The sequence below is a fragment of the Ambystoma mexicanum genome, chromosome 5q (genome assembly GCF_040938575.1).
Source record: "Ambystoma mexicanum isolate Mex_15411 chromosome 5q, UKY_AmexF1_1, whole genome shotgun sequence".
Lineage (NCBI taxonomy): Eukaryota > Metazoa > Chordata > Amphibia > Caudata > Ambystomatidae > Ambystoma > Ambystoma mexicanum.
The window spans coordinates 764,795,479-764,802,636 of NC_090933.1; positions in this window are offsets into that span (position 1 = coordinate 764,795,479).

Sequence of the window (7,158 nt, forward strand, 5' to 3'; positions counted from 1 at the left end):
TCTATGTACATACTAGGGGGGTAGTTATACCACCTACCTACTATGGAAATAAGAACCTTAATGTCACCATCAATGTTTCATAGTTCTTGCAACCATCTCATGGCAGCTGTCATCATTGCACTATGGGGCGGCTGACAAAATGCATTGCAGGCACCTTGTGATGTGTGGTCAGACCATAGGCAGGCTGGTCTGGCAACACATGTAACCTACTCCATACCTAGTAATATCTCTGGCACATTTACCTTTACAATGTACTTTTTGGAATGGGGTGATTTGTACAGATATCATTATTGCCCATGGAATCTGGAGAAGTATGGCGTGAAGCACCACTATCGGAATTCATCTTGCTTAAGTGCATGTCACCAGGGTGTGGGTTGAGGGGGGACTTTGAGAGTGATACATGTAAATAGCAGTCCCTTGCCTGATGCGTAAAGTTATTTCTGTGCCTGTTGCATCATGCAATTGTGACTCAAGCCAACTAAGGTTATACATGTCATTGATAAGATCACTCCTCTCTTATGTGTTTCCGCAGGCATGTATGAAGAAGGCTGATGGACCAGTTTTATATTTCTCAATCCCCCCATCACTGTGATATCCACATACATGTTCAGGTGGTTGAGGCGATACTTAGATATGTGCATGCATGCATAAAAGGATAGTAAGGACTGCACACTTGGATTGTAGAGACAGAGATGGTGATGAGCTCATGACTACGAGCTTGACCACATAGCAGAATGTGTGTTTCAACCTTCTCATTCCACATGGCGAAGTCATCAGTTAATGGCAGCATGGGATGTTAGTGCTGCATCCATGCGTTCCATTCTTTTGTATTAGAACAACTTCTACATTCTCTTTGGGTGGTCAGTTATATGGTTCTCCCAGTTGATTGCCACCCTCCCTACATATAGGGCACAAGACATTAACAATGGTTTGTATTATAAGTTGCAAATGATGGACATACATTATTGACTACCAGCAGTTACATACATTATTTGCATTTTATCATGCTATTGAGTGTCATCGGAAATAATGGCATGGTGTGCACCCTCTTGATGTATTTTCCATGCACTGTTCATATAGCAGTAGAAGCCCCAACCATGTGCAGTTAAACAGGTTATTGATGTGGCAGTTGAGAGGTGACTAGATTGGAGTGTCATCTCATGTTGGTTGATACACTTGCAAAACTGTTTACTCTGTTACACAGGTTGCAGAACAGATTATGCCTTTCTGTGCTGCATGCATGCATGCATGCATTGTACTCACCTTCAAGACCAGTCTAATTATTAATTTTATTGTCATTATTATCTTTGCCTATTTATTGAGTGCAAACCTAGCTTCGGGAAGCAATGGAGCACTTGAAAATCATAGGGGGAGTAACATGGTGAGGGAAAAAGAGAAGCAAGGGAGTGGGGAGCTAACAGCAGGGGAGGGGGCAGATGGGTAATTTGTCAGCAATGGATCTACAATCAACCAGGGGATGAAACAATGGGGACACAATCACCCACTCTCAGGTGGAGTGAGGAGTGGGGGATGTGTGGCCCTCAGTGTTAGGAAGGAGCCATTTTTGAAGAGGAGGATCTTGAACTCTTTCCTGAACTGTAGAAGTGAAGGGGAAAGTGGGATGTTGACAAAGAAGAGGCTCCAGAGTCTTAGGGTGCAGAAAGTAAAGGCCTGTCTTCTGTTTCTTTCATCACTGCACTGACAGAGTTTAAGCCTGCAGATGTACTTATTTCAGGTGGATCGTCAGCCTCCAGAGGTGCTGAGTTTCTCAGTGAGGTAGCTTGGGGACATCAGGGTGACAGCCTTGTAGGTGATGCAGCAGCATTTGAAGATGATATGGGCTTGCAGTGGGAACCAGTGCGGTTGAGTTTGATGGGAGTCAGGCTATGTGTTCAAATTTTCAGAGTCCTTTGATGAGCTGGCTGCAACATGTAGGACAAACCTCAGGGGTGCCAGGGTAGTTGCCAGAAGATCTTCCAAAAGGGCATTGCCCAGGGACATCATTTCACCAAAATGCCAGGGGTAGCAAAAGTGACATAACACGACCCTTGACGTCTGATGACATCAGAGGCAGTGATGTCATTTGACCCCACCCTGAAGTGACATCACAGGAAGCAATGGAACGTGACTTTTCACCCCCGACAAAACAGAAAGTGGCATCATATAGCATTGTTTCTGAGTACACTACTAAAATATGATTACGATATCACTGCAAAGTGATATACATTTTATACAAGAATGGATCACCATATGAATTGTTAATATCAGTGCGTATAGGCCCATATTACCAAATCACTGTGAATGCAAGCAGACATTCAGGGACAAATGATAATGATGTGTTATTATATAGCAGATAGAACAAATATACATACAATATCACCCAACCTGTATTGGTACTCATGTATCAACCTCAGCAGGATGAAAGGCTAAGTTGACCTTGCTGGGAGGGGAACCTGCAACCTGCAGATCACACACACATTGCAGCAGCCAGCGCTCAACCCACTCAGCTATCTTACCGGCTATAGCCATCAGAAAACCAGCCACTCTAGAAACAAAGAGCCATGTGCTGCTGGCCACAGCTCATGAGCCTCAATGTAAAAATAAAATAATGTTTAAAAAAACAGTTAGGTAACTGTTGTGACCTTACCCCGTGCTGTGTACATGAGGCCAGTCGTTAGGGTTTCTGCCTGAGTGCGAGAGAAACGACAGGAGGCAGGGGAACAGACAACAAAGACTGGTGCCTAATAAATGCATCAGTCCAAACTGCGCTCCGTGTCGTTGCTGTAGTTCCAACATGCAGTAAATGGACAAATGGCTGTGTGAGTTGCTATTGCATCACAAGCAACAGGATGGTAACTTTGTCTTACCTGGAAAGGTGGGGTTTTGTAGAGGTGTAATAAATATTTCTCCTTGCATTCACGTTATGAGGAGAAACTAAAGGCAGACTTGTAAATAGAAGTACTGTGACGTGACATATGTGCAGTAGTGAGCGTCGATAGACACGTTATGTGAGGTAAATACAACCACAGTGCCATCTTGAGAGGGCTTGTCAGAATAGCGTGGTATGGAAAACTGCCATATGTAGTGATATATTCCTGTTGAACACTGAGCTGGTGTGGAGAGGGGCTGATATAAAAAATATACATGTATATACGTAGCCCCAAAGGTTCGGATGTATTGAATAGCTATATCACCTTGTTTCCACAAAACAGAACAAAAATGTCATTGTGTGTTCTGAAATATAGGAGCTGTATTCATACCTTTGGAGGCCAGTATACTACCAGTAGTTATGACCTTAGTTGCTATCAGCCCAAGTGTTATCAGAAACCTTTTTTGGTGTCAGCGTGGCAGGTTATGGGCAAAGTGCTCTGCATGAAAGACACACTTAACTGTGGCCAGGCTTTGCCAGTTTATTGATTTGTTTAACCCTTTTCAAATCCGTTTTCAGGTGAAAGATCCACCTCTGTTCCCTTTTAAGTAGGAGGGATTGGATGTCTCCACCCCTCGGTGGAACAATTACCTTTTCTATGATTGTCCACTTGAGATCATTCTCATTATGTGTGTGCTGCATAACGTGTTCAACAAGAGGTGCATTGAACCTTCTAGTATGGATTCATGATTGATGGTCGTGTATTCATGTCTTGATTGGCCTGGCTGTCATGCCAATGTATTTAAGATTGCATGGACATATCATTAAATATATTACATTGCTTGAGTTGCAGTTGGTAAATGTGAACTGTCTCCAGGGTTTAAGGAGTCCCAGATCTAATGTAGTAGATATGTAGGTTAGTGGGCATACCAAGCATGTAATACACGGGGAATGGCCAACCGGTTTGGTTGTTTTCCAAATGGTGGGCTGTTTATTAGGATCTGTGTCATGATAAGATCTCACAACAGAATCTGTAATGTTCCTCCTTCGTTTTATGGCAAAACAGGGTGGTCGTAAGGGTATAGAACCTACATTCAGAATAGGCCACAGTTTAAGTATCTCCTTTTCACTCGATTCATTTGTGATGAATACCTAAGGACAGCTGTTAAACAGTTCTCCTGCACTGGTCTCATATTTAGCTCCAAAGCGGTTACACGCAGAATATAGCATGTACGCTTTCTTGCATGTTTGACCAATTTTCTTGGAAGCCCCTTTCTTTCAATCTGTTTGTGAGAGATTTGGCTTGTTCGTCATATTCACCTATATCGGAGCAGTTATGCCAGAATCTCAAAAATTGCCCAAATGGGAGGTTTGTGGTCACGGTTTTTGGATGAAAACTGTCACACTGCAACAGCAAGTTCCTGTCTGTGGGTGTTCTAAAGACAGTGGTGTGGAGTCTGCTATTGTTAGCTTGGATTTTAAGGTCCACGAATTGAACTTCCTCCTCACTGCTGGAATGGGTGAATTTTAAGTACCTATTTCTAGTGTTAAGCCAGGTAATGAATGCGTCCAGGTGCTCTTGGTCTCCTGTGTATATCAGTAGTACATCATCTATATACCTACGTCAAAGGACGGCCTGATCTTGAAATAGATTGTTGTTATAGATATGTTGCTTCTCAAATTCTGCCACATGTAGGTTCACCAGTGAGGGGGCAAATGGCATTGCAGTGCCAGATGTGTGTTCATAGAAGTCTTCTTTATATATAAAGAAATTCTTGGTCAATGCAATCTCAGCAAGTTGTAATAAAAACAACTGGGGAATTTCCACAGGAGGTAGTTTCTCTTCCAAGATTTTATCAACCACCATGAGTGTCTCCATCTGTGGAATGGAGGTATATAGAGATTCTATGTTTAGATTGACCAATATTTGACTTTGCGAATTAAAGGTGATATCTTTCAGCAAGTTTAACACAGCAGCGGTGTCCTTGATGTGGGAATGCATGCGTCGTACCTCAGGTTGTAAAAATTTATCAACGAATTATAACAGAGGTTCGAGAATGGAATTGATCCCTGCCACTATCGGTCTCCCAGGGAGCGAAGATGGCCCTTTATGTATATTGGGTAGGGCATACAAGGCCGGGATGCTTGGAAACTGGGGGCATAAGAATTCAGCCTCCTTCCTGCTGATGTGTCCCTCACTCGCTGCTTCTTCTACCAATGTTGCAATATTAATTCTGAGATTCCCTAGATCCCAAGGTAGGCGCTGATAGTGCAGTTGGTTACTGAGTAAGGTAGACACCATCTGTTCGTAGGCTGTTGTATTAATGAGAGCTATAGTGCCCCCTTTATCTCCTGGTTTGATAACAATTTTTGAATTTTTACTAAGATTTGTCAATGCTACTCTTTCTGATTTTGAGAGGTTCTGGAAGTCTGAATGGTTTTCTAGTTCAATTTCCTCTAGTTTTTTAGTTAGTGTTTTTTTCTTTCAAATGTGATCGACTCTGGTTTAATAACATTTAGAAAAAAAAATGGACTTTTGGATGTAGTCCCATGGTATCTCCTGTTTGTGTTGTGTTGTCCTGGTGGTTCACTATCGCCAAAGTAGTGTTTAACTCTGATCTTGTGTAGTAATTGGGCTACCTCAATGTGGGTGTTAAAAGCAGTGTACAGTGCTGAAGGTACAAAACGGAGGCCTTTCTGGAGTAATGAAGCGTCATCTTGTGTTAAGACATGATCAGATAGGTTCACAATTAGTAGTTCTTATGTGGAACTCAGTCTTTTCCTCTGCTCCTGGTGATTATTCGGGAGTTGTCTTCTTGTTCTCTGCTGCGGCCCCGTCCCTTGTCGCGCTGGTCTATAAAAGGGTGTTTGGGTGTGTTTTTGAACCTTTGGTCTAAACCATCTTCAAACCGAACTACCAGCTCTCTTATATGTTCTCTATCTCTTGAGTGTTCTCTGTAGTTTTCTTCTTAAAGGTCCATCTTGATTGGCACCATTGTCTGCCTGTGTTGGCCTATGTAACGTGGTTGGGATTATCTTCGTAGTACGAGTTCGATGTATAGGGATATAAGCGCTCATGCATGAACGCTGCTATATCCTTCTTCAATTTGAGAATCTTTTTGTTCAGATTAAATTGTTTGAACTCTTTGAGTGTGGCATTTCATCCAACTTGTTCTTAAAGGCATCTAGTAGTATCTATAGATTTCAGTAGATCTCTCTTCTGTTCTATTTCTGTCATCAATTTAGTTGAGATACTTTTTGCTGTATTAATAATTAGGATGAACCAATGCCTTGTTAATTTGTTGGCTATGTAGCTCCAGTCCTTGCTGAACTGGAGGTCAACTAGAAAGATTCTAGGTTCTATCCTTATTATCAAACCGTTCGGTGTGGTGTGTGATCTGAGATATTCCGTCATCAAAGAACCATGTAGTTCTGTATGGATACATTTTTTAGTCAGTGCTTCTATTTCATTCCACTCGTCATTATCACTAATGGAAGGTGTCTATAGAATCCCTTCCAAGAGTTCCTCAGCAAATTCCAGGTAGTTCAGTTCAGCCATTGTCAGGTGTCACTCGGACGACTATCAGGTGAATGTTAGGTATTACAATTTAAGAGGGCTAGAGCTCGTTGTGTACCTAATGTTTCTATGATTTAGTGAGTTTCTCCATATATGTATTGTTCACTGTCAGCCACCACATGGTTAGTTGTTGGTGTAGGACACGAGAGGAAGTGTTCTCTGACAGGGTAACCCCATGGCTGTATGGACCATCAGAAAGACTGAAAAATACACAGGGGTTTGGATTGCTTAGTGTCAATGGAAGGGTTATGCCCAAGCTTTAATTGGTAACAAAAAGAAAGGAAGGGGTGGGCAAGCAAACCCTAGCGTCAATTCACCAACAAACATATATAATGTTTGTAGATGGAACTACATGTCTCAGGTGAAAGAAGAACATCAAGCACTATGCTCAGCTGTTGTACTTTAGAGTGCTTCAAGTGGCTGATTGTATGAACTACAGATAACAACAAAAAGTATCTGGGTCTGTCAGAAAAACAACAGAGTGGTATATTACAAAGAGGGACAGAGAAGGTTCTAACTGTCCCTACCTCTGTGGGGTGCTATCCGTAGACAGCGGTAGTGGGCCACCTATTTAATAGTGGATAGAAAAAGACAGACAGAATATTGTGCTTAGGACTGATGTGTTTATTAGGCGCCAGTCTTTGTTGTCTGCTGTTGTATGCTCCCTTGCCCCCTGTTGTTTCTCTCGCACTGAGTATCACATTGATAAAGG